General features: G+C 43.3%; 1 protein-coding gene across 4 annotated transcripts in view; it reads left to right on the top strand.

Moving 5' to 3' along the window:
- gpr61 (G protein-coupled receptor 61) overlaps positions 1-27,645 on the top strand; it is a 282,577-nt gene that overhangs the window by 93,070 nt on the left and 161,862 nt on the right. The window contains exon 3 of one of the 4 annotated variants that reach the window (XM_072563922.1): positions 22,902-23,016. The exons of 2 other annotated variants lie outside the window; for them this stretch is intronic. The gene's annotated coding sequence lies outside the window, so the exon portion shown is untranslated. Of the gene's footprint in view, positions 1-22,901; positions 23,017-27,645 lie in introns of those variants that run through there. One more of the 4 variants, XR_011955480.1, reaches the window with a different exon arrangement.

Below are 27,645 nucleotides of genomic sequence, written 5' to 3'. Positions count from 1 at the left end.
GCCAGCTGTATGTATTTACCTACATACAGCAACAGAAACTACATTTCAATATAAAAACCAACAGAACTGCAGATATTGTACGTCAGAGACAAAAACTGAAATTGCTGGAAAAGCTCAGAGGGTCTTGCAGCATCTGTGAAGAGAAATCAAAATTAATGCTTTGGGTCATGTGACCCTTCCTCAGAAGTCACTCACAGGAAACGTTAATTCCGATTTCTCTCCACAGATGCTGCCAGACCTGCTGAACTTTTCCAGCAATTTCTATTTTTGACACTTCAATGTGAATGATTTTAGGGGAAACACCATGAAATTTCTAGCAGGTAGAGAGTTGTGTGATGAATTTTATACATCAACCTTGACTTCTATATCAACATTCAGTTCTTGTAGCCAGTGATATCAAGCACTTATTTTGGGCCTTGGGAGTTTCCCATTTTCAAATATAGGTTGGAGCCGTGGACTTGTCTGTTTTCGAACGGAGGCGATTTTCCTTGTAATGTCACAACTCAATATGAAGCCTGGAGCCTTGGTGTTGTCCTAAATTTGAGAATGTGTGAATGGATTTCATACCCTACAATTACACAGACAACAAGATGACAAATGCTGATGGAATTGTTTCCAGATGGTCTTTTATTACTCCCAGGCTGGATTACACGTTACACAGCAGTGACAAACCCATCTCCACAAATAAGGAAGTACCTCCTGGTGCATGTTAAAATAACTTTTAACATTTTTACAATCTGACGTATTTACTGTTCTAATTTTAACCTGAGGAGTATCTGAAACCACAAATAGATGCAAATGATACTGAGAGGCTTTCAGTACCAGCATGTATCCATTGTGCAAATCTCTTATTATCTCTCTAGAAGAATCAATAACTCTTTTGCATCTTTAAATTCACACAAAATGACTATGAAAATTCTAACCCAGTTTTAGAGAGCAGAGGACAAGGAAAGACTGCACAGACCATCACCCCCTCCCTTGCAAAGGCCACATTTTGAGTACTGCGTGCAATTCTGGTCGCCCTGCTATGTTATTAAACTAAAACGGGTGCAAAAATGATTTGCAAGGATATTACTGAGAATGGAGGGTTTGCATTATAAGGAGAGGCTAGATAGGCAGGGATCTGTTTTCCCTGGAGCGTTGGACGCTGAGTGGTGATCTTACAGAAGTTTATAAAATCATGAGGGGTATAGGTAAGATGAATAGCCATGATCTCTTCCCTAGGGTAGGGGAGTCCAAAACTAGAGGGCAAAGGTTTAAGGTGAGAGGGGAAACATCTATAAAGGACCTGAGGGGGTGTGTATATGGAACGAGCTGCCAGATGAAGTGGTAGACAATTGTAACATTTAAAAGACATTTAGATAGGTACATGGAAAGGAAAGGTTTAGAGGGAAATGGGTTAAATGCAGGCAAATGGGACTAGTTCAGGAAACCTGGTCAGCATGAATGGGTTGGGCTGACGGATCTGTTTTCATGCTGTATGAGTCTATGGATCCATATGTTCTCCCTAATATTAGACACTACCCACCGATTTAATCTCCTCCTGCAATCTCTGTATACATCCTTATGATCAACTTCTCCCATAAATCAAATCCCCTCCCACAGCCTACACATTGTTATGCTCCAATCTGAGGTTTTGTAATATTTAAAATTATGCCAGCCCCTGAGTGACCTGAGCCAGGCTGAGAAAGTTGAGAGAATCACGTGAGATTTCATCAAATCTCCAGCAGGGACCCTGCCCAATAGGGGGAGACCTTTGGCCTTGGAGCTTTGGTTAGGCAAGCCTGGTGGGGGATGGCCCAGACATACTGAATGTCTCATGTCCAGAGGCAGGTGCACCCTCCTCTGCCTGGCCTACCACCGCCCTGGGTGTGGGAAGGTTGGTGTATGATTCCTTCTCCAGCTGGGCATATTCTGGAACTGACTTGGTTGATTTCTGGAAAGACTGAACACTCTCTGTTTCGATGGAGGGTCATGATTGACCAACAGCATTGACTCTTTCATCTCTGTCAGATATATTCTGGTGTGTTTAGCATTTCTCTTTTTATGCATAGAGGAGAGGTGATGGTAGAGCAGCTACCTTCCAAACTCAATGTAAAGAAGGCAAGAGAGGAGTATCTGGATAGCAAGGATACCTACATCAGACTCCTACTTATTGATTACAGCTCCACCTTCAACACTATAATTCCAACCAAACTCATCTCCAAGCTCTGGGACCTAGGTCTCTGCTCCGCCCTCTGGATTCTTAACTTCCTGGTCCACATACTGCAATCCGTGAGAATAAGCAACACCATTTCCTCTATGATAATCCTCAATACTGGCTCCCTGCAAAGCTGCATACTCAGCTCCTTCCTATACTCCCTGTACACTCGTGACTGTTTGGCCAAATTCTGCCATAACTTCATCTACAAGTGATGACAGCACCACTGTAGGCTGGATCTGAAACAGTGACAAGTCAGAAAACAGGAAAGAGAGAGTGCTTGGTGGCGTGGTGTAAAGATAACAGTCTCTCTCTCAATGGCAGTGAAACAAAGGAGCTGGTCATTGACCTCAGGGAGCAAGGTGGAGGGCACACCTCTGTCTGCATCAGTGATGCTGAGGTGGAAATAATTGAAAGCATCAAATTCCTAGGAGTGATGATCACCAGCAGTCAGTCCTGGTCCATCCATGTTGATGTTGTAGTCAAGAAAACACAATGTCTCTACATCCTCTGGAGGCTAAGGAAATTCAGCATGCCCATAAAGACACTTAACCAATTTTTGTAGATGCACCAGAGAAAGCATTTTTTTCTGGGTGCATTACAGCCCAGGACTGTAAAAAGCTACAGAGAGTTGTGAACACAGCCCAGATAATCACGCTCCATGCTCGCAGCCATGCGTTTCCACCTACTCTCCCTGCAGTTATCCCTGCCTCAGCTCAGGGCCACACTCTCCTAGACAACCTGAAGCTGACCATCATGCAAAACAATCTTCCATCCATTGACTCCATCTACACTTTTCACTGCCTTGGAAAAGCAGCCAACAACGTCCAAGACCCCGTCTACCCGTCATATAGATAAGTTGCAGAGCTGGGCTGTAAGGTGGCAAATGGAATTCAATGTAGCTAAGTGTGAAGTCATTCACTTTGGTAGGAGTAACAAGAAGATGGATTACTGGGCTAATGGTAGACTACTTGGTAGTGTGGATGGGCAGAGGGATCTTGGTGTCCATGTACACAGATCTTTGAAAGTTGCCACCCAGGTAAATAGTGCTGTGAAGAAGGCATATGGTGTACTGGGCTTTATTGGTAGAGGAATTGAGTTCCGGAGTCCTGAGGTCATGTTGCAGTTGTATAAGACTCTGGTGCGGCCTCATCTGGATTATTGTGTGCAGTTTTGGTCGCCATATTATAGGAAGGATGTGGAGGCATTGGAACGAGTGCAGAGGAGGTTTACCAGGATGTTGCCTGGTATGGTAGGAAGATTATATGAGGAAAGGCTGAGGCACTTGGGACTTTTCTCATTGGAGAAAAGAAGGTTTAGGGGAGATTTGATAGAGGTGTACAAGATGATTAGGGGTTTAGATAGGGTTGACAGTGAGAACCTTTTTCCGCGTATGGAGTCAGCTGTTACTGGGGGACACAGCTTTAAATTAAGGGGTGGTAGGTATAGGACAGATGTTAGGGGTAGATATTTTACTCAGCGGGTTGTGAGTTCATGGAATGCCCTGCCAGTAGCAGTGGTGGACTCTCCCTCTTTATGGTCATTTAAGCAGGCATTGGACAAGCATATGGAGGTTATTGGGCTAGTGTAGGTTAGGTAGGCTTCGGTCGGCGCAACATCGAGGGCCGAAGGGCCTGTACTGCGCTGTATTTTTCTATATGTTCTTCTATATACACCCCAGTTATAATCACTTCCAACCTCTTCCATCGGGCAGAAGGTACAAAAGCTTTAACACACATACCAACAGGTTCAAGAACAGCATCTTCCCCACTGTCATTAGACTTCTGAATGGACCGCTTACATTTTAAATTTAATGTTGATCTCATCTTTGTACACATTCTCTGCAGCTATAGCATTGTATTCCTCGCTCTGTTCTATTATCTTAATGCACTTTGTATGGTATGATCTGCTTGTATTGCATGCAAAACATAACGTTTCACTGTACCTAGGTACATGTGACAATAATAAATCAAATCAAAGTAAGAGGAACAAAAATTAACAGTCATAGAAGGCAAGATCAGTTGGGGGCAGAGGTTCTGATCTGAAATTGCTGAACTCAGTGTTGAGTGCAGAAGGCCATAAAATGCCCATTTGAATGATGAAGTGCTGGCTTACATTGAACTTCACTGGGACACTGTAGCAGGCCAAGGTCAGAACAGGGGTCCGTGTGGGAACAAGTCAAAGAGATAAATAACAAGTGTGCAGAAGCTCAGGGTGACACTTGGAAAATGAACAGAGGTGATTCTGTACTTAATCTGAGACACTGTGGGAGGGAGTGGAGGGGAGAACTTAATTACGGTGTTGACTCAGACTAGCTAACTCACAAAATACAGGATGTATCAGTCTGTTCTTTACCAGTAAGTAAGGAACCATTGGAGGTACAAAGGGACCTGTGGTTACCTCCTGGCTTCGAACTCAACATTAAAAAAAAGTTCTTTGACATTTAAAAAAGCCAAAGGATGCAAAAAAAAAGATTTGGTTTGTGAAACCCAATGGGGGCTTGATCTGTGAAAGTGCACAGGGAACTTGCACAGTAATTAATCATTTAAAGGAAAGATAACAGGTTAACGAGATTCCTGCCAGATTCTATTTCTGTGTTATAGATACAGAAGTCACTATCTCCCTAGGGCAAGGTCGGCTTGCCAACTCCTCCAGGATTGCCCTAGAGCTTCCTGGAACTGAAGGTTAGTTTCTGAGACACTGCGTGTCATCAAAATCCAGAAGGAAAATCAATGCAGCCATGAAGCAAATAATGTGGGTTTTTTTCATTGTATTTGACTGCTTTTGTCTAATATTTAAAATAATTTCGGAGGTGAGAAAAAGACCGATGACAACAAAAATATGATACATTTTTATAGCATTTTTGACAGGTTGAACTTTCAAGCAAAATCTCACAGCCAATTTTCTTTCAGCTTTGAAGTGAAGAGTTTTCACTTGCCTTGGATGTGAACCAGGTAAAGTCAATATTGATGTGGTGCACGACCAACAGTAGAAAGTAGGAGCAGTGTGGTTGGAAACTTCAAGGATTACATACACCCAGAGCTGGAAACCTTACTGCCAGCTGAAGGAGTGACTGAGCAGTCTGTGTGTCGGAGCATCTGCTGCTGGTTAGAGACCAATTTGCACATACACACTGTACAACAATTAAAGGCACATTTCTATAGTGCCTTTCAAGATATCCCAAAGTACTTTACAGCCAATCAGGTACTTCTTGAAGTGTAGCCATTATGACAATGTAGCAATCTTGGCAGCTAATTTGTGCATGGAAAGAACCCAAAAGCAGCACTGTGATAATCAGCAGTTAATCTGCTTTCCGTGATTTTAATTGATACCAAATGTTAGCCATGATACCAGAGGGAACTTTCCTGCTTTTTGTTAATTCATTCATTGGATGTGGGCATTGCTAGCTAGTCTAACATTTATTGCCCCTCCCTAATTACTCTTGAGGAACTGATGGTGAGCTGCCTTCTGGAACTGTTTTAGTCTGTCGGAATGGAATTCACTACCTTTTACCAGTTTTCCACCAACTGAAACAAAGTCATGACTGAAGTATAAACATTCCCTAGCACACATAGTCATTCCTCAACCTCTGGTCAGAATCAAAGCCTAAAGTTTAATTTACCCCAGCCCTACTGTCTGAGCTCCAGCTGACACTGTGGGTGCAAATAAGCGTTCAATATCACCCTTCTCCATCCAGACTTTCACATACTTGCTAATCATCCATCACTAGAGGATAACTCTCAACACATTGCCCTCTTCAATCTCATCAATCTATCAGACATCCCTTTCAATGTCCCATCTACCAACCCCTCATCACTCAGTAAAGTAGCTCCTTTCTTTGTACAATCAAATAGGGGATTAGCAAGTTTCATTTTATTTCTGTTGTATTTCTTTGGGATGCAAAAGTTCATTCCAACTTTACATTCCTACTCCTAACTTCCCCATTTAACTCATTTATTTCAGTGATTTTTTACTGAAGAACGTGGTTTACCAAAACATGTAAAGGTTTTTCCCAGAATATTCAGAGAAATTTGACTGCAAATAGTAAAAATCATTGAATTACTGGATGTCATGGGTATGTGATGACAATATTCTTTCATGAACAAATATTTTATGAAAAATAATCATAGTAACCAAATTGGGCACAGCAAAGGGAGCCTAGGTACGTTGACTAAAAGGTTGAGAAAGTGGTCAAAACTATTCACAATTTTTTTTTCTGCATTCATTCACAGAATGTAAGCATCACTGCAAGGTCAGCTTTGGTTGCTCATCCATAACAAACAACGAAAGATAATAGACTTAACACTGCAGTGGTGAAAGTAGGCCCAAAAAGCTGTTAGTAAAAGTGCTAGGATTTTGACCCAGTGGTTATAACAGGATGGTGATATGGTTCCAAATGAGGACATTGTATGTCTTGAAGGGGAACTAGGAGATTCAGTGATGATAATGACATTGAACATCATGGGGTTGGCATCTCTCTTGCTGCAGATGTTGCTGCCTGCCATTTCCTTAGCATTAATACAACCAGCCTAACTATTGTTCAGGTCAAGCTACAGTGTGGATTGGACTGTTTTATAACCTGAGAGGTTGCAGTTCGCACTGAACATTGTGCGACTATCAGTCACCATAGTCACTTCTGATCTAATGATGGAGAAAAGGCCAGCAATGACAAAGCTGAAGATGGTTGAGACTTGGACACTACCCTGAGGAACTCCTGCAGAGGTACTCTGTGACTGAGATGATTGACCTCCAACAATCAAAACTATTTTTCTTTGTGCTAGATCCAACTCCAACCAGTGGAACTTTCTCTCTGATTCCAATTGATTCTAGTTTTGCTCGGACATCGTCATGCCACACTTGGTCAAATGTAGCTTTGATGTCAAGGGCTGTCACTCTCACCTCACCTCTGGAATTCAGCTCGTTTGTCCAGAATTTGTAATGAGGTCAGGAGCTGAGTGGCCCAAGCAGTAGCACCTGTGAGCAGGGTATTGCTGCATAAGCTGTTTGATACCATTGTTATTTTTCCATTTTGGAGCATAAACTGGAATAGAAATCAGGCACTGCTATATAGAATGGAAATGCCAGAAGAGTTTTGCAGCTGGAAAATCAGTGATTCATATTGTTAGAAAATGCAAGAAAATGTTGCTTTTCAAAGCAGAGAGAAAGATAGTTTGAGACAAACTGGCACCATGGGCCTTTTGACTTTGGAAAGAACTCCCCAGTGAAAGCCCTTGGATTGGTCCAACTGCAGTTTGTTACAGGTCTTTGTCAAAGAACACCACCACATACAAGACACATACAATCCACATAAGGGATTACACACCACCACATACAATCCCCGCCAAGACACATTCCATCCTGACATGGAATTATATCACTGTTCCTTCACTGTTGCTGGATTCTCCCTTGCTAACAGCATTGTGGGTCTACCTACAGCACATGGACTGCAGCAGTTCAAGATGCAGCTCACCCCCATCTTCTCAAGGGGCGACTAGGGACAGGTAATAAATATTGGCCCAGCATCCCATGAATGAATAAATAATAATCTGTAAATGCACAGCAGCTGGAGACCTCCAGAGTCCGTAAATTGAAAGCATCTTTCTCTCTCCTTTCTTTTAGTGTGAATGATAAAACAGAGAAACCAAGAAACTGAAAAGAAAGAATTCTCATTGGCTAACCACGTGATGAAGGAGCAGTGCTCTGAAAGCTAGTGCTTCCAATTAAACCTGTTGGACTATAACCTGGTGGCGTGTGATTTTTAACTTTGTACACACCAGTCCAACACCGGCATCTCCAAATCATGACAATTGTATGACACTGTTTGACGAGAGGGGCATCGATCCATTTAAAATAAGGACCTGCCTTGAAATAGCAAATGGAACAATGTAGAAATGCAGTCAGTGTCATGTATTATCCATAAGAAGTAAGAAAGATCTGCATTTATATCACATTTTTCACAACCTTAGCTTGTCCCAAAGTGTTTTCAAACTGTAGTTAATGTTGTACCATGCTGCAATATCTAATGTAACTTCTAGGCTTAGAAGCACGGAGAATATTGGAGATAGCCAGAAGGTCTGGAAGCATCTGTGGAGAGAGAAATAGAGTTAATATTTCAATTCCAGTATGATTCTTCTTCAGAACTTCTAGGCTTGTAGATTTGGGGTTTTTGCAAGAAAGACCCACCATTGCATAGTCTCAGAATGAAGGGATACCAATTTAAGGCTGACATGAGGAGGCATTTATTCTCTCAGAGGGTTGAGAGTCTTTGGAACTCCTTATCACAGAGAGGGTAGAGTCTTTGTGAGTATTTAAGACTGAGACAAATAGATCAAATCTTGATCAATCAGGCAATTGAAGGTTATGGGGAGAGGGCAGGGGAATGGGTGTGGAGAATGTCAGATCAGCCTGATCCTATTGAATGAGCATCAAAGAACAATACAGCACAAGAACAGACCCTTTGGCCCTCCAAGCCTGTGCTGCCACATTTTGTGCTTCCATTCTAAAACGGTCTTCATTTACAGGATCCATATCCCTCTATTCCCTTCCTATTCATGTACTCATCCAGCTGCTTCTTGAATGCTGCTGTTGTGTCTGCTTCCCCTACCTCCTCTGGCAGCATGTTCCAGACACTTACCACCCTTTGTGTGAACAACTTGCCTCGCACATCTCTTTTAAACATCCCCTCTTGCACCTTGAACCTGTGTCCCCGAGTAATTGACCCCTCCACCCTGGGAAAAAGCCTCACACTTCCCACTCTATCCATGCCATTCACAATCTTATAAACTTCTATCAGATCACCTCTCAACCTCTTGCATTCCAGTGAAACCAAATCCAGTCTGTCTCACCTTTCTTCATAGCTAATATCCCCCAGACCAGGCAACATTCTGGTAAACCTTTGCAGTACCCTCTCCAAAGCATCCACATCCTTCTGGTGGTGTGGTGACCAGAACTGTATGCAACTAACGTTCTATAAAGCTGTAATATAACTTGACTATCCTTACACTCAATGCCCCTTACAATGAAGACAAACATGTCAGAGGCCTCTTTTACTCCCTTATCTACCTCCAATGCTACTTTCAGTGCTCTGTGGACCTCCACACTCAGATCCATCCACGCATCAATATTCCTAAAGGTTCTGCCATTCACTGTATAATCTTCACCTGTACTTGACCTTGCAAAATGCATCACCTCACATTTGTTCGGATTAAGCACCATCTGCAATATTTCTGCCTATGCCTGCCACGATCTATATCCTGCTGAATCCTCTGACAGTCCTCCTCACTATCCACAACTCCACCAACCTTTGGATAAGCCACAAACCTACTAATTAGACAAGCTACATTTTCCTCCAAACCATTTATGTAGATCATGAACAGCAGAGACCCCAGCACTGATCCCTGTGGAATACCATGAGTCACAGCCCTCCATTCCAAAAAGAATCCTTCCACCGCTGACCTCTGTCTCCTATGATGAAGCCAGGTCTGCATCCATCTTACCAACTCAACCTTGATACCATGTGACTTCACCTTTGTACCAGTCTGCCATGAGGGATCTTGTCAAAAGCTTTACTGAAGTCCATGTGGACAACATCAACTGCTTTTCCCTCATCAATCATCTTCGTCACCTCCTCAAAAACTCGAGCAAGTTAGTGAGGTTCATCTTCCCCTGCACAAAGCCCCGCTGTCCGTTACTAATAAGTCCACCTGCTTTTAAATGCGTAAAGCTCTTTTCCCTGAGAATCTTTTCCAATAATTTCCCTCTCATTGACATAAGTATCACAGGCCTCATAATTTCCTGGATTATCCCTGCTACCCTTTTTAAGCAATGGGACAACACTGGCTATTCTCCAGTCCTCTGGGACCTCACCTATGACCAAAGAGGATACAAAAATGTCTGTCAATGCTCCAGCAATTTGTTCTCTTGCCTCCCTCAATATTTTGGGATAGATCCCTTCAGGACCCAGTGACTTACCTACCTTCATACTTTTTTAAGACACACAACACCTTTTCCTTTTTAATAGCAACTTGGCTTAGAAACTTGACACTCCCTTCCCTGAGATCATCCTCCACCAATTCCTTCTCTTTGGTGAATATCAACACAAAGTATTCATTAGGACTTCCCCTCCCTCTTCTGGCTCCACACACAGATTCCATGAGTTTTAAGATATACTCACAGTGAGGTATAACTTCATCATCAGATGAAGTTGTTAAATTGGGGAAAGGTGAATTATAACAATATTAGGCAAGAACTGGAGAATTTTGATTGGAGGTGGCTGTTTGAAGGTAAATAGATTCCCTCCATCGTCCTTGACTGGGCCAACCCTTTCCCTGGATACCCTCTTGCTTGTTATATATGTACAAAAAGCCTTGGGATTCTCCTTAATCCTGTTTGCTAATGACTTTTCATGGTCCCTTTTAGCCCTTCTAATTCCTTGTTCACATTTTTTTACACATGCATTATATACTTCAAGGCCTTCATCAGTTCCCATCCTCCTAGACCTTATGCATGCTTCCTTTCTCTTTCTGACAAGGTTATAACATCCCTGGGTCATCCAAGGTTTACGTAACTTGCCATACCTATCCTTTATTCTTGCAGGAACATATCATTCCTGAACTCTTATGAACTGCTGTTTGAAATTCTCCCACATGTCTGATGTGGATTTACCCTCATACAGCAGCTCCAGTCAACATTCTCCAGTTCCTGTCTAATATTGCTGTAGTTTGCCTTCCCCTCATTTAACACCTGCATCTGAGTACTGCAGTTATCCCAGTCCATGAGTATCTTAAAACTCATGGGATTATGCTCACTAATCCCGAAATGCTCCCCAGTGAAATTTCACTCACCTGGCTGGGCTCATTTCCCAAAACCATCTCCAGTATAACTCCTTCTGGTCGGACTGTTTACATATTATGTCAAGATCCCTCCTGAATGGTCGTTACAAATTCTACCCAATCCAAGCACCTAGCACACGAGTCCCAGTCAATTCAGGGGAAGTTAATATCACCCACCATAACAATCCTTTACATCTTTTCAAAATCTGTTTTTATCTCCTATCGGCTATTGGGAGGCCTGTGGTATATCCCCAGCATTATGATTTCCCCTTTTCTGTTCCTGAGTTCTATCTGTATTGCCTCGCTGCATGAGTCCTCTGATGTATCCTCCCCAGTACAGCTGAGAGATACACCTTTACAGTAATGCAACTCCCCCACCCCTTTTACAACCTTTTCTATCACACCTGAAACACCTAGATCCTGCGACATTCAACTGCCACTCCTGGCTCTCTTTCAGATAAGTCTCTGTAACCTCAATAATGTCGTAGTTCCAAGTACTGACCAAAGCTCTAAGTTCATCCACCTTGCCTATTGTACTTTGCGCATCAAAACACATGATTTCAGAGACCACCTCCTCTCAGCAGTGTTTCCTGTCTGTTCTTGTTCTTAGTCATGTTTGCCTTGGTTTCTACCTCTCCCTCAATTCCTGCCTCTACTGCCCTCCTCCTCTGCTTCCCACCCCATTGCCACACTAGTTTAAACCCTCCCCAACCACTTTACCAAGTAACCCTCCAAGGACATCAGTCCCGGTCCTGTGCAGGTGTAACTCATTCAGTTTGCACGGGTCCAACCTCCCCCAGAACCAGTCCCACGAATCTGAAATCTTCCCCCTCACATCACCTTTTCAGCCATGTGTTCATCCTATATATCCTGCTCTTTCTACTCTGACTAGCTCGCAGCACTAGTACTACTATCCTGAGGTCCCGCATTTCAACTTTCTTCCCAGTTCTCTACATTCTGCTTTTAGGACTTCATCCCTTTTTTTCCCTATGTCATTAGTACCAACATGTACCATGACCATTGCCTGTTTGCCCTTCCCCCTTCAGAATGTCCTGAAACCTCTCCGAGACTTAGCAGACCCTAGCATTCCACCATCCTGGACACTCGTTTGCGGCCACAGAAATGCCTACCTTTCCCGTTACGATTCCCCTAAAACTAAGCATTTCTTTACCTATTCCTCCCTCCCTCTGAAGCAGTGCCAACCATAGCTGTTGCTGTTATCCTCTGAGAGGCCATTCCCCTCAACAGTGTCCAAAATGGTATATCCATTTTGCAGGGGAATAGCACTGGAGATTCCTGCACTACCCTCTTAGCTCTCCTGCTCTGCCTGGTCACCCACTCCCTTCCTGCCTGAGGAGTTGGAGTCTGCGGCGTGACCATCTCTCTGTATGTGCTATCCACTCCGCTTTGCGAGTGCTCTACAGCATCCCCAGCTGCTGCTCCAACTCCAAAACTCAGGTTTCTAGGAGCTGCAGCTGGAGACCCTTCGGAAAATGTGCTCGGCTTCCCACATCGAGCAAGAAGAGCAGACTACGATTTGGAGCTGTCCTGCCATATCTTACCTCTTTAACTTAATGAATCCTTCCCATGTCAAATGCTCCAATAACAATTTCTCAAAACCTACCTGCTGCTCACGAACAACCATTTCCAGAAGCTGTTTAGTTTCGTGCTCCTTTACCTGCTGGAACTCTCACTGCCAACCTTCCTCGCGCAACATGCTGTATCCTCTGAACCTTGCCTCTCCCTTTTGTTTGGTTAGAGAAAGAGGGAGGGATGGAAACACAACAGTAATGTAACATTTGAGGCTAACTTTTCTTAATGGCAGGTTCTTCCATGCTATAATTCATTCCTGCACTGACTGCAAAGTCTTTTCCCAGAATGCAAATGAGCGATGACACAGTACCCTCTGGTTGACTGAAGGGGCCAAATGGCCTTTGCCATTCTTATTTCTTATTATGGTTTTACAACTCCTTCTTAAAGGCAGCCAGGCAAGGGAAGTATAATGTGGCCTTGACAAAATCCCTAGAGTGGACAACAAAACCAAATCAGATTCTGCATTGTGTGGCGACTAGAGTCAAGAGTGTGATGCTGGAAAACCACAGCAGGTCAGGCAGCATCCTGCCTGCTAATACACATATAATTCTGAGAATAAAATGTATCTGTGGTTTGGCTGAGATTTGACAGGGATCAGTGGGATTAGTGTGAAGAGCTGGTGCTCTTTCAGTTGTGACAGATGCAGTCTTTATTTCTGGATCTCCTCAATGACTCCCACTGCAGCACTCACACAATAATAGATTGAACACATTGGAAATGGGAAACTGAACACCGTCACAATCGTGGGAAAGGGAGAACCTGGTTAATTTGGGAGCAATGAGTTAATTAGAACCTCCTGACTTCCTCTGCTGTCCCTGAAGGACATGCTTATTTGTGACACTTTCAGAGAGGAAGCAGGAACAATTTGCATTTCAATGATACCATTAGCATCCCGAGGTGCTTTGCAGCAGAGTTATCGAATACAATTCAGCATTGAGCCACAGAAGGAGAGAGGTGGAGAGCTAACTAATAGATTGGTTAGGGGTGGGTTGCAAGGATTGTCTTCAAGGAGGAGAAAGGGAGAGGAAGAGAGGCACAGAGGGAAAGGGCGTTCCACACCTAGGGACCCAGGCAATTCTACCGTTGCTAATCAAAGTTGCTTCAGAAATCACAGTCAGAGGAGCACAGAGACCTCAGAGGATTGTGGAATTGTAGGGGTTGCAGAACTAGGGAGGAACTGCATTTCTGTAGTGCCTTTCAAGATCTCAGTACATTCCAAACCACTTCACAGCCAACAAAGTACTTTCAAGCTGTAGTAATGGAGGAAATGCTGATATCAATCTGAGCACAGCAAGATCCCACAAAGAGCGATAGATAATTTGGATAATCTGATTTTGTGTTGTTGATTGAGGGAGAGGTTTTGGTCAGGACACTGGGGAGAACCTTTCAGCTCTGCCTTGAGTAGCGCATTGGGATCTTTTACACTGTCTGGAGAGGGCAGACTGGGCCTTGGATTAGCTTCTCATCGAAAGACAGCATCTCCCGCGATGCAGCACTTCCTCTGAAAGGGAGGATTAAGTGTTATCAGCCTGTTCCCAGCCAGGGTCCCCTGCTCAGACCCTTGCACTAATCACATTTGATCCCTAATGGATATAAATATGCCCCAATAGGTGACCCTCATGACTCCCTCAGAGCAGAAATATTCAAAGTAATTCAGTAAATAGACAAAATTGAACAGGAGGATGTGCAAACTTTGTTAAGATTTCATATAAATGTGATCCTTCTGAAGAAATTCTGAAAGTGAAACTCATACACTGAGTGTCTGATACATTTTATCCATTGCTTGATTAAAAACATCATTCATTGTTTTAATATTATCACTCTGAGGGGAGTCTCATAAACTTTCCCTTGTCCTTACCTTATTTCAGCGAGTTATATATTGTCAATCCAGATCTTGTCCAAGAGACCATCAGGATCTGAGACAGAGATAGTTATTGTCACCTGCATAAAGAGAGCAACGTGTGGCAGATTCATCCTTGCAGACAATTTCAGCCTCTGCTTAATCACAGCATTCACACCTTCAAAGCCTCTAAAACCCCTGGAAACATCTGAGCTGAATAGCTACAAATTGTGCCAAATAGCCCAGGTGTTCTGACCCTGATAGAATTAAAATGCCGCCACTTACAAGGAGGTTCTGGACTATGATTTCCTGATGTGAACTTGTCAGGCCAGGTGAGTGCTTACGACAGTTGGGAGAGTTTGGGGAGGGCTCTCTGATTGGGGCAGTAGGGAGGGGGTGTTCGGTTGGGACTGGGGATGTGTTGGCTCAGTGAGGGTATTGGAATGGGTTTGGAGGATATCGAATCAGGTCAGGAAAGGGAGAAAAAGGAGTTGGGTCTATCAGGGCTGGGGGATTCAGAGCCAACAGGTAGAAGTATGTAGGGTCTGAGATGCTGCTGGGGTTATGGGGGTGTTGCTGGGGTCAGTAATGAGTCAAAGATTTGGTTTAATAGTTACCCAGGAGTTAGATTTAATTCTCTAACTGTTCCTGTGGAACCTCTGAGCCGAAGTGAACGGGAGCTCCTGAATGCTCCGACTTTGAAAGGCTTCATTGGAGGGTCTCAGATGCAAGGGAACTTCCCATTAGACAATTCAATTCTCCAGACAAGTCTCACAGATACAGCAGTGTGGGGGGTTCTGCATGGTCCCACTGTGCTCCTTCTCCAATCTATACTTCTATAATAACAGTTGACCATTGAAAGTTTTGCGTCTATGTTGTTCCTCATCTCACAATATCAGAGAATGGTTAAAGCCAGACAGAATCCATTCAGCTATCAAGTCCATACCAGTTATCCGAATGAGCATCACACTTGGTGCTATTCCCTTGTCTTTTCTCCATGATCCGCACATTTCAGATAACAATCTAATTTCCTTTCAACTGATCGATTGTTTGATTGAATCTACTATCACCATACTCTTAGACTTTGTCTAACTGCTGAGTGAAATGTCTTTTCTCATTTCACTTTTGCCAATAGTTTAAATCTGCTATCTCATTGTCAAGCCCCGTCAAGAGTAGGGACTGTTTCTCCCTATTTACTCTGTCCAGATTCCACATGATTTTGAATACATCCAATCAGTTCTTCTCTCAGCCTTCTCTTTCTCAAGCGCATCAATCCCTGACTTTCCTAATGTATCTTCAGAACTGAAGTACCTCATTCCTGGAACCATGCTCTTCATTCTTTACTGCACACTCTCCAAAACCGTTACATCCTTCTTAAAGTGTTACACCCAGAACTGGGTGTGATTGTCCAGCTGAGGCTGAACTGGTGTCTGATACAAGTTCAGCATAATCTCTTTGCTCTTGTGGTCAATGTATTTATTAATAAATCTAAGGACGATTAACTATTCTCTCAAACTAATCTGCAACCTTTAATGAGTTATACACATACATATCTAGATCTAGCTGCTCCAATCCCCCTATAGAGTCATAGCCTTTATTTTATATAGTGTCTCCATGTTCTTTCTACATAAAACGATAAGAACTATGAGCAGGAGTAGGCCATCAGGCCTCTGAACCTGCTCCATCATTCAGTAGGGTCATGGCTGATCTGATATTTCTAACATTAGCTTTCCTACCCTTTCCAAATACTTCGATTTCCCAAATGATCAAGGATCTATCTATCTCAGTCTTAAATATACACTGGGACTCTGCCCCCACAGCTCTCTGTTGCAAGGAGTTCCAAAGACTCACAACACCCTGACAGAATAAATTCCTCCTCGTCTTGGTCTTAAATGATTCAGAAATGAATCTCTTTAAATTTCTTGACATTAGACTAACTGCCCCCTGCCCATTATTCCACCACTTTGTCTGTGTCCTTTTGAAGGTCTATATGATCCTCTTACAGTTTACAATCCTTCCAAATTTCATATCATGGGCAAAGTTTGAAGCACACCAAGGTCCAAATCTAATTAACATAATAGCAAAAAAAAAGCCAGGCTCCGACAATCAACCCCAGGGAAACTCACTACAAACTAAAGACTTAAAGAAAGAGTTAAGCAGAGCCAGGAGGGGACATGAGAAGTCATTGGCAGACAGGATCAAGGAAAACTTTAAGGCTTTCTACAGGCATATCAGGAATAAAAGAATGACGAGAGTGAGATTGGGGCCAATCGAGGATAGTAGTGGGAAGTTGTGCATGGAGTCAGAGGAGAAAATGTAAGTGCTAAATGAATATTTTTCGTCAGTATTCACACTGGAAAAAGGCAATGTTGTCGAGGAGAATATTGAGATACAGGCTACTACACTAGATGGGATTGATGTACAAGGAGGAGGTGTAGCAGATCTGGAAAATAAAAATAGATAAGTCTGTTGAGCCAGATGGGATTTATCCTAGGATTCTCTGGAAAGCCAGGGAAGAGATTGCTGAGCGCTTGGCTTTGATCTTTATGTCATCATTGTCTACAGGAATAGTGCCAGAAGACTGGAGGTTCGCAAATATTTTTCTCTTGTTCAAGAAGAGGAGTAGAGACAACCATGGTAATTATAGACCAGTGAGCCTTACTTCAGTTATGGTCAAAGTATTGGAAAGGGTTATAAGAAATAGGATTTATAATCATCTAGAAAGGAATAAGTTGATTAGGGATAGTCAGCACAGTTTTGTGAAGGGTAGGTTGTGCCTCACAAACCTTATTAAGTTCTTTCAGAAGGTGATCAAACAGGTGGATGAGGATAAAGTGGTTGATGCAGTGTAATTGGATTTCAGTAAGGCATTTGATAAGGTTCCCCATGGTAGGCTATTGTAAAAAATACAGAGCCATGGGATTGAGGGTGATTTAGCAGTTTGGATTAGAAATTGGTTAGCTGAAAATAGACAGAGGGTGGTGGTTGATGGGAAATATTCATCCTGAAGTTTAGTTACTAATGGTGTACTGCAAGGATCTGTTTTGGGTCCACTGCTGTTTGACATTTTTATAAATGACCTGGATGAGGGCATAGACGGATGGGTTAGTAAATTTGCGGAAGCCACTAAGATCGGTGGAGTTATGGATAGTGCAGGATGTTGTAGGTTGCAGAGAGACATAGATTAGCTGCAGAGTTGGGCTGAGAGATAGCAAATGGAGTCTAATGCGTAAAAGTGTGAGGTGAGTAACTTTGGAAGGAGCAACAGGAAGGCAGAGTACTGGGCTAATGGTAAGATTCTTGATAGTGTGGATGAGTAGAGAGATCTCGGTGTCCATGTACGTAGATCCCTGAAATTTGCCACCCAGGTTGATAGATTGTTAAGAAGGCTACAGTTTGTTAGCTTTTATTAGTAGAGGGATTATGTTTCAGAGCCTGAGATCATGTTGCAGCTGTACAAAACTCTGGTGCGGCTGCACTTGGAGGATTGCGTACAGTTCTGGTCACCACATTATAGGAAGGATGTGGAAGCTTTGGAAAGGGTTCAGAGGAGATTTACTAGGATGTTGCCTGGTATGGAGGGAAGGTCTTACGAGGAAAGGCTGAGGGACATGAGGCTGTTTTCCATGGAGAGAAGAAAGTTGAGAGGTGACTGAATTGAGACATACCAGATAATCAGAGGGTTGGATAGGGTGGACAGTGATAGCATTTTTCCTTGAATGGCAATGGCTAGCATAAGGGGGCATAACTTTAAAATAAGGGGTGATAGATATAGGACAGATGTCAGGGGCAGTTTCTTTACTCAGAGAGTAGTATGAGCATGGGACACACTGCCTGCGACAGTAGTAGACTCGCCAACTTTAAGGGCATTAAAATGGTCATTGGATAGACATATGGATGAAAATGGAATTTTGTAGGATAGATAGACTTCTGATTGGTTCCACAGATTGGAAAAAACATTGAGGGCCGAAGGGCCTGTACTGTGCTGTAATGCTCTATGTTCTATATTCTCTGTTCTTAACCTTTCCTAGCCTAAGAAACACCCATTGACCATGACTCACTGTTTCCTAACACACAACATTTTTCATAAGCAGTTTCATATCCTTAATGTTGCTGCGCCCTTTATTTGGTGAGTTATAAACCTGAACACAAGTCTGCTGTTTATCACTGTATCAAATACCTTTGGAGGTCCATATACATTACATCAACAGCATTCCCCTGATCAATCTTCCCTGTTACCTCTTCAAAAAACACGAGCAAATTAATTACACACAACTTACACTTAAAAAAATCCATGCTGGCATTTTCATAATTAACCTGTGTTTGTCCATGTGACTATTAATTTTCTCCTGAATTATTGTTTTCAGAAGTTTCCTCCCCATTTGTTGGTTTTATTTCTACACCTTTTCTTGAATGTTTGTGGTTCTCCAGTCCCCTCCCTAACACTCACTGTCCTTTCCAATCAGAAAGTGATGTGATATAACAGGAGACCATTAAGTTCATCATGCCTCTTTGAAAGATCTGCTCAATTTATTTCATTTCCTGATTTTGCCCCATATAAATAGAATTCTTTATTTTCTTACTTAATTCTTCTTTTTTCTTTCCTTAAAGTATTTATCCAATTCCCTTTTGAAAGTTGAATTTGCACGCACCACCTCACACCAACTTACTGAGGAAATCATTTCTCAAGTAAGTTTGCAGATGACAGCAAAATTGGAGGTATAGTGGACAGCAAAGAAGGTTACCTCAGAGTACAATGGGATCTTGATCAGATCGGCCAAGGAATGATAGATGGAGTTTAATTTAGATAAATGTGAGGTGCTGCGATTAGGAAAGGCAAATCAGGGCAGCAGTTACCTTAATGGTAAGGTCCTGGAGGTATTGCTGAACAAAGAGACCCTGGAGTGCAGGTTCAGAGTTCATTGAAAGTGGAGGCACAGCTAGATAGGATAGTGAAGAAGGCATTTAGTCTGCTAGCCTTTATTAATCAGTGCAATGAGTATAGGAATTGGGAGTAGCAGTACTGGACATTTGTTAGGCAATACTTCTGGAATACTACATTCAGTTCTGGTCTCCCTGCCATAGGAAGGATTTCGTGAAACTTGAAAGGGTTCAGAAAAGATTTATAAGGATGTTGCCATGGGGGTTTGAGCTATAGGGGCTGTTTTCTCTGAAGTGTTGGAGGCTGAGGGATTTATAAAAACATGAGGGTCATAAATAAGATGAATAGCCAAGGTAATTTATTTTCCCCAGAGTAGGTGGGGAAGTACAAAATTAGAGTGCACAGGTTTAAAGTGATAGGAGAAAGATTTAAAAGGGACCTAAGGGGCAACATTTTCATGCAGAGAATGGTGTGTATATGGAATGAACTGCCAGAGGAAGTGATGGAGGTTAATACAATTACAACATTCAAGTGGAATCTGGATGGGTTAAAAAAAAGAAACAGTTTAGAGGGATTTGGGCCAAATGCTGGCAATGGGACTAGATTAATTTAGGATATCTGGTTGGCCTGGATGAGTTGGACCACAGGGTCTGTTACCATGCTGCACAGCTCTATGACTCTACAACTCTATCTTGTTGCAATTGCCTTAAAATGGACTAAGAGTTAAGAGCCTAAATTTGGAAGTGACACAGCCATTTCATCTCCAGTCACTTACCTAACAATCTTTTCTCAGACTTGATATTACACCTTTTCACTTGGACTGCTTTTCTATGATGATGTAACAAGGAAATGACTCACTCCAACATCAAACATCTGGTGTAACATGGACCATTACAGTGATAAGGAAGGAAAGGGGGACTGAAAGCTATGTTGGAGGGACAGAGATGGCGGCATATGGCTAGTAAGTGGGTTAAACCATTGAAGCCTCTCAGAATGTTTTAGCATGTTGACAGTATCATCCTCCACCAATTACTCTCCATGATCATCGAACTAAATGTACCTGAACTTGTCAGGCTCCATTCCTATCACTCCTGACAGAGCGAGAGAATTGTCTGCAATGGATTATCTTCCTCTTGCTGCACTGATCCTTAAGGATTTTGACCAGGGATCTCATCTTGTTCCTGTCATGGTTTGGTTCCTTGTGTATCCTTGATTTTCTTCCTCCCACCATTAGCAGTCATTGTGAGGAGATGGTGATGTTGTGGTAATGTCACTGGACTAGTAATCTTGGGTACTTGCCTAGTGTTTGGAGATAACTGTTCAATTCCCATCAGGGCAACTGATGCCATTTAAATTCAATTAAAATTCTAGAATGAAACAAAAACTAGATTAATGGCAACCATTGGCAACTTTCATAAAAACCCATCTGCTTTACCAATGTGCTTTAGGGAAGGAAATCTACTGTCAGTTACATGTGACTCCAGACCCATAGCAATATAATTAACCCTTAACTGCCTTCTGGACAATAAATACTGTCCTTGCTAGTGGCATTGATATTCAAGTGAAGAAAAATGCACTTACCCACTTGGACCTGAATCAGTGAAATTTCCTCTTGGTTCTTATATTATAGACACCTTATTCTCTCAAACACTTCATCCATCTTGAAGATTCTCCTTACAAACCACTCTTTAGGCAGCTTTGGTGTCACCTATGGTAGTATCTCCTCATGTGGCTTTAACTGAATGGTGGAACAGGCTCGAGGGATAGAATGTCGTCATCCTCTTAATGTCTTCATAATGCTTGACAGTGGCCCAGGGGTGGAGGGATATGTGGTGAATGGTTGTAACCAGGCATTAGGAATAATGTTTGAGGCCAACACTGCCATTTCACAGACACCATCAATCCAAAGTGAAAATAGCCACAGCTGTACTTTTGACATTGAACCACTTAGTTTCATCAATAATAGCTATTACATTTCTTAATTGTAGGATAATTGTGTTGAGCATGAGCTAGAAGCAAGAATAACCCAGAGACTGGTTTTCAGCCTGTAATTATAAAGAAGTGTTGTGGCACTTGAGAAAATCCATTTTGCTGCTTTCATATGAGATTTTAACTATGAGTGGACTAAATTTTATTTTCTAGTTTGCATATTTTCCCAGTGGGCAGAATCTTATTGGGCCCTATACTACATAAACGATGGTGAGAAATTAGATTAGATTAGATTACTTACAGTGTGGAAACAGGCCCTTCGGCCCAACAAGTCCACACCGACCCACCGAAGCACAACCCACCCAGATCCATTCCCCTACATTTACCTCTTCACCTAACACTATGGGCAATTTAGCATGGCCAATTCACCTAACCTGCACATTTTTTGGATTGTGGGAGGAAACCGGAGCACCTGGAGGAAACCCACGCAGACACGGGGAGAATGTGCAAACTCCACACAGAGAGTCACCAGAGGTGGGAATTGAACCAGGTCTCTGGCGCTGTGAGGCAGCAGTGCTAACCACTGTGGCACCGTGCCGCCCACAAAAGAAACGTGGTTGAAACATGTGAGAAGTCCAGTGAGGCCCAACTCAATACTGGGAACAAACTCGCTTCATGTTTGAACTAAATTCCACGCACTGAGGTGAGGTTCTCACTGGAGAGCGATGAGTTGCTGATGAAGGGGAATTATTGCTCATTAATGATGTTATTGACTGCATATCTGGCCTCCTGGATAAGCAGCATCTATCACATCACCCACCACAAGCAAATAAATATCGGAAATTCTCGACATGGAAGTAAGAGCAACTGGAATCTGCCAACACTAGCTCACTGTCTGCTTCAGAGGACCTCCATGTTGGACTTCGGGCACAAGCATTTCAGGGCACACCCTCAGGCACCAGCCACATGCACCCTACGTCTACGGATGTACCAGCCTCTAAGAAACCTCATGGCACATCTCTGATCCACTGAAAGGATGCTTTTGTATTTTATTGCTGCACCTCAGGCAACTCCCAGCAAAGACACTATGCATTCAGCTACCCGCACTCAGCTCGTTGACTGGAGATTGCATCTCTCGCCTGTTCACTTGCTCTCTTAGAGCTCACTCATTTTGAGCTTACCCGGATGCTCATTGCATCCCTCGCCCACCCTATCTTGCCCAGTCATTAAGTGTAGAAGAATAGAGCTGTCCTTACTGAAACATACAAGCGTCAGAGTGGATGTAGAGAGGGTGTTTCCCCTTGTGGGAGAGTCTAGGACCAGAGGACAATATCTCTAAATAAGGTGTCACATATTTACGATGGGAATGAGGAGGAAATATTTCTCTCAGAGGGCAGTGAATCTGTGGAATTCTTTACCACAGAGCTTTGCTGAGGTTGGGTCATTAAGTATTTTCAAGGCTGAGCTAGACAGATGTTCAGTCTATAAAGGAATCAAGGGGAAAAGGCAAGAGAGAGAAGGTGAAGACTGTCAGATCAACCGTAATCTCATTTCACAGCACTGTAGACTCGATGACCTGAATTATTCACTTCTGCTCCTACATCTGATTTATGTTTCTTTTCAAAGTCATTCACAGGATGAGAGTGTCACTGTCTAGGCCAGCATTTGTTACCCGTTCCAGAGGGCAGTGAAGAATCACCCACATTGCTGTGGGTCTGGAGTCACATCTGGGCCAGACCAGGTAAGGATGGCAGTTTCTTTCCCTAAAGAATAGACGTGAACCAGGTGGGTTTTATGGTCATATAGAAATGGTGCTGGGTACCGAACTACTGCAAGCTTAACTTCACTGATCAGTATTCCACAATTCCACACATTATAATGTTTGGCCTGATCGGAAATCTTGTAAAGGGGGCCTGAGCCATTTGTTCATAATACAGATTTCATGCTGCAACATGATGTATCAAAGCCAGTGGCAAATATGTATTGAGCTGTAGCAGTGAGCAGGTTTAGTTCAGCAGGTTGATTCACTCTGTTTACAGTGTGCAGTGCAGACAGCTCAAAGCCGCTTCATGCTACATGCTGCTGTCAAATCTCCCTTCCTGTCTGAATGATTGATTTGTGGAAAGAGGATACTTAATGGAAATATTAAAACTCATGAATGGTTTGCAAGGGGACAAACAATGTCCAGTGATTGGAGGGTCAGTAACCAAGCTGACAGGTTCAAGGCAATAGAAAGTGGGGAAGACAGGATAATTTTTTAATGCAGCAAGTTCAGGCATGGTGAGGAAGGCACTGGTCAGTACAAGCAGATTGAAACTTCCTTTTCAAAGAAAATTAGAGAAATGGGTGAAAGAAAACATTTCTGGGATTGTAGGGAAAGAGCAGAAGGAGATTCATTGGCTAGTTCTTTCAAAGGACCAGCATAGACACAATGGGCTGAATAGCCTCCATCTGCAGTACGTGATTCAATAAGCGTGTTGATAGTTGTTGGTTAATCCACTGGCTCCCTGCCTTTCCCTGATCAGTAGTTTTGGACAATTTTCAGGGTGGGGTGGGCTGGACAGTGGTCAGTAAAACAGTACAGGGACGGCAACATCAGGATTCTTAATCTGTCCCACAACTGACCATATAGGAGGCAAATCACAGGTAAATCACTTAAGCAGCCCTCCACCAACAAGTGCAGGTTGTCAGACCCTTCCTTTCCACCCAGATCTCAGGGTCTCCAAAGCCGCAAAATAATTCAGACCTAAGCTTCCTCAGAGATGTTCGACTGGTAGTCACACTGGCTTCAGGCTGGAATCCCTAAATGCAGTGTCTGTCTGCAGACTTTAAACTGGTGACGACCTTTAAACGCTGTCGCCACATGGAATAGATCCTGTTGCTAGGGAATTGTGAAGGGGTACTTTGAAAAGAGGGGAACCTGGACTCCTCATGGTGCTGAGTGTTTACACAGCAGTGTTTAGACTGTCATACTGATGCTTATTCTCAGGAAAATATGAAGACTGTTAAGCAACATTAACACAGGTGGCAGCTTTCGCCCTGTATAGCGTTTCTATAGTGATATGTCATTGGGCCTGATTACTGAGAACTCGATTGCACAAACAGCAATAACATTAGCTTCAGGCTGCTGGAAGTTGGGGGGAGAGGGTGCTGAAGGGAAGGGGTTTGGAGTGAAAGCACAGCAGGGTTTAGGGGAGGGGGAAGGTGAAGGACAGGTCTCGGGAAGCAATTGTGAGGATCAGAGCTAGGGAAAGGTGAATGGCAGGGAGGGAGGAGAGTGAAGGAAAGGGATTGGAAGGTGTGAAATCAAGAGTTTGTGGGAGGGGAAGTAGAGCTTGCATTTCTAACCAATCATAGAATTGGTACAAATGGAGACCATTCAGTCCATTGGCTCTCTGCAAGAACAATTTATGTTCCTTCCCTCATTGCCCTGCTTTTCATTTCTGTTTAGGTGTTTACCTAAGCCCCTCATGGAAGCCATTACTTATATTGGTTCCAACAGACCCTCAGGCTGCTTTCCAGATCCTAACCCCTCACTGCTGAACGACATTTTCCCTCGTATCATCTTTTAGCTATCAGTATCCTCTGCTTCTCGATCCTTCCCTTCATTGGGATTAGTTTATCTATTTTGTCCAGCCACCTCATGATCTTGAACATGTCCAACAAATTTCTCCTCAATCTTCCTTGTCTATTGAGAACAACCTCAGTTTAGAACATTGAACATAGAACAGTACAGCAAAGAACAGGCCCTTCAGCCCACGATGTTGTGCCGACCATTGATCCTCATGTATGAACCCTCAAATTTCTGTGACCATTTGCATGTCCAGGAGTCTCTTAAATGTCCCCAATGACCTTGCTTCCACAACTGCTGCTGGCAACTCACTCCATGCTCTCACAACTCTCTGTGTAACGAACCCACCTCTGACATCTCCTCTATACTTTCCTTCAACCAGCTTAAAACTATGACCCCTCGTGTTAGCCATTTCTGCCCTGGGAAATAGTCTCTGGTTATCGACTCTATCTATGCCTCTCATTATCTTGTATACCTCAATTAGGTCACCTCTTCTCCTCCTTTTCTCCAATTAAAAAAGTCCGAGCTCAGTCAACCTCTCCTCATAAGTCCTCCAATCCAGGCAGCATCCTAGTAAACCTCCTCTGAACCCTCTCCAAAGCATCCACATCTTTCCTGTAATAGTGCGACCAGAACTGGACTCAGTATTCTAAGTGCGGTCTAACCGAAGTTTTATAGAGCTGCAACAAGATCTCACGACTCTTAAACTCAATCCCACTGTTAATGAAAGCCAAAACACCATATGCTTTCTTAACAAGCCTGTCCACTTGGGTGGCCATTTTAAGGGATCTATGTACCTGCACACCAAGATCCCTCTGTTCCTCCACACTGCCAAGAATCCTATCCTTAATCCTGTATTCAGCTTTCAAATTCGACCTTTCATTTACCTCGCATTTATCCAGGTTGAACTCCATCTGCCACCTCTCAGCCCATCTCTGCATTCTGTCAATGTCCTGCTGCAGCCTACAACAGCCCTCTTTACTGTCAATGACACCTCCAACCTTTGTGTCATCTGCAAACTTGCTGACCCATCCTTCAATCCCCTCATCCAAGCCATTAATAAAAATTACAAACAATAGAGGCCCAAGGACAGAGCCCTGTGGAACACCACTCACCACTGACTTCCAGGCAGACTATTTTCCTTCTACTACCACTCGCCGTCTTCTGTTGGCCAGCCAATTCTGTATCCAGACAGCTAAATTTCCCTGAATCCCATTCCTCCTGACCTTCTGAATGAGCCTACCATGGGGAACCTTATCAAATACCTTGCTGAAGTCCATATACACCACATCCACAGCTCGACCCTCATCAACTTTCCTAGTCACATCCTCAAAGAAGTCCATAAGATTCGTGAGGCATGACCTGCCCCTCACAAAGCCGTGTTGACTATATTTAATCAAGCCATGCTCTTCCTGATGGTCATAAATCCTATCCCTCAGAATCCTTTCTAACATCGTGCAGACGACAGACGTGAGGCTTACTGGTCTGTAATTGCCGGGGATTTCCCTATTTCCTTTCTTGAAGAGAGGAATTACATTTGCCTCTCTCCAGTCCTCGGGTACAACTCCAGTGGAGAGCAAGGATGCAAAGATTTTCGCAAGTAGTGAAGCAATCGCATTTCTCGTTTCCCAAAGCAGCCGAGGACAAATCTGGTCCGGGCCTGGCGACTTGTCAATCTTCATGTTTGACAAAATTTTCAGCACATCAGCCTCCTCTATCTCTATCTATTCCAGCATGCACACCTGCTCTTCAAAGGTTTCATTCACTACAAAGCTAGTTCCTTTCGTAAAGACAGATGCAAAAAACTCATTTAGGGCTTCCCCCATCTCTTCAGACTCCACACACAAGTTCCCTATGCTATCCCTGATCAGCCCTACTCTTTCTTTGACCATTCTCTTATTCCTCACATAAGTGTAAAATGCCTTTGTGTTCGATCTAATCCGTTCTGCCTAGCCTTTCTCGTGCCCCCTCCTGACTCTCCTCAGACCATTTTTGAGCTCCTTCCTTGCCTGCCTGTAATCCTCTAGAGCTGAGCTTGACCCTAGCTTCCTCCACCTTATGTAAGCTACCTTCTTTCTTTTGACGAGAAGCTCCACGATCTCGTCATCCAAAGTTCCTTTATCTTACCCCTTCTTCCCTGTCTCAGAGGGACATATTTATTCATCACTCACAACAACTGTTCCTTAAACAGTCTCCACATGTCTATAGTGCCTTTACCATGGAACAATTACTCCCAATCCATGCTTCCTAACTCATGTCTAATCGCATCATAGTTTCCTCTTCCCCAATTAAATATCCTCCCATTTTGCCTAATCCTCTCCTTCTCCATAGCTATGTAGAATGTGAGGCAGTTGTGGTCACTATCACCAAAATGCTCTCCCACCACAAGATCTGATACCTGCCCTGGCTCGTTTCTGAGCACCAAGTCTAGAATGGCCTCTCCCCTCGTCGGCCTGTCAACGTACTGAGTTAGGAAACCCTCCTGAACACACCTTACAAAAACAGCTCCAATCTTCTGCTCGAAGGAGGTTCCAATCAATATTGGGAAAGTTAAAGTCACCCATTACAACAACCCTACTACATCCACACTTTTCCAAAATCTGCCGACCTATGCTTTCTTCCATCTCCCTGCTGCTACTGGGGGGCCTGTAGTAAACCCCTAATGAGGTGATTGCTCCCTTGCTGTTCCTAATTCCCACCCATACTGACTCGGTAGGTAGATCTTCCTCGACAATGGAAGCTTCTGTAGCTGTGATACCCTCTCTGATTAGTAGTGCTACACCCCCTCCTCTTTCCCCC

This window comes from Chiloscyllium punctatum, chromosome 45 (genome assembly GCF_047496795.1).
Source record: "Chiloscyllium punctatum isolate Juve2018m chromosome 45, sChiPun1.3, whole genome shotgun sequence".
In the NCBI taxonomy this organism is placed as follows: Eukaryota; Metazoa; Chordata; class Chondrichthyes; order Orectolobiformes; family Hemiscylliidae; genus Chiloscyllium; species Chiloscyllium punctatum.
This window is presented reverse-complemented; position numbering and strand designations above follow the sequence as displayed.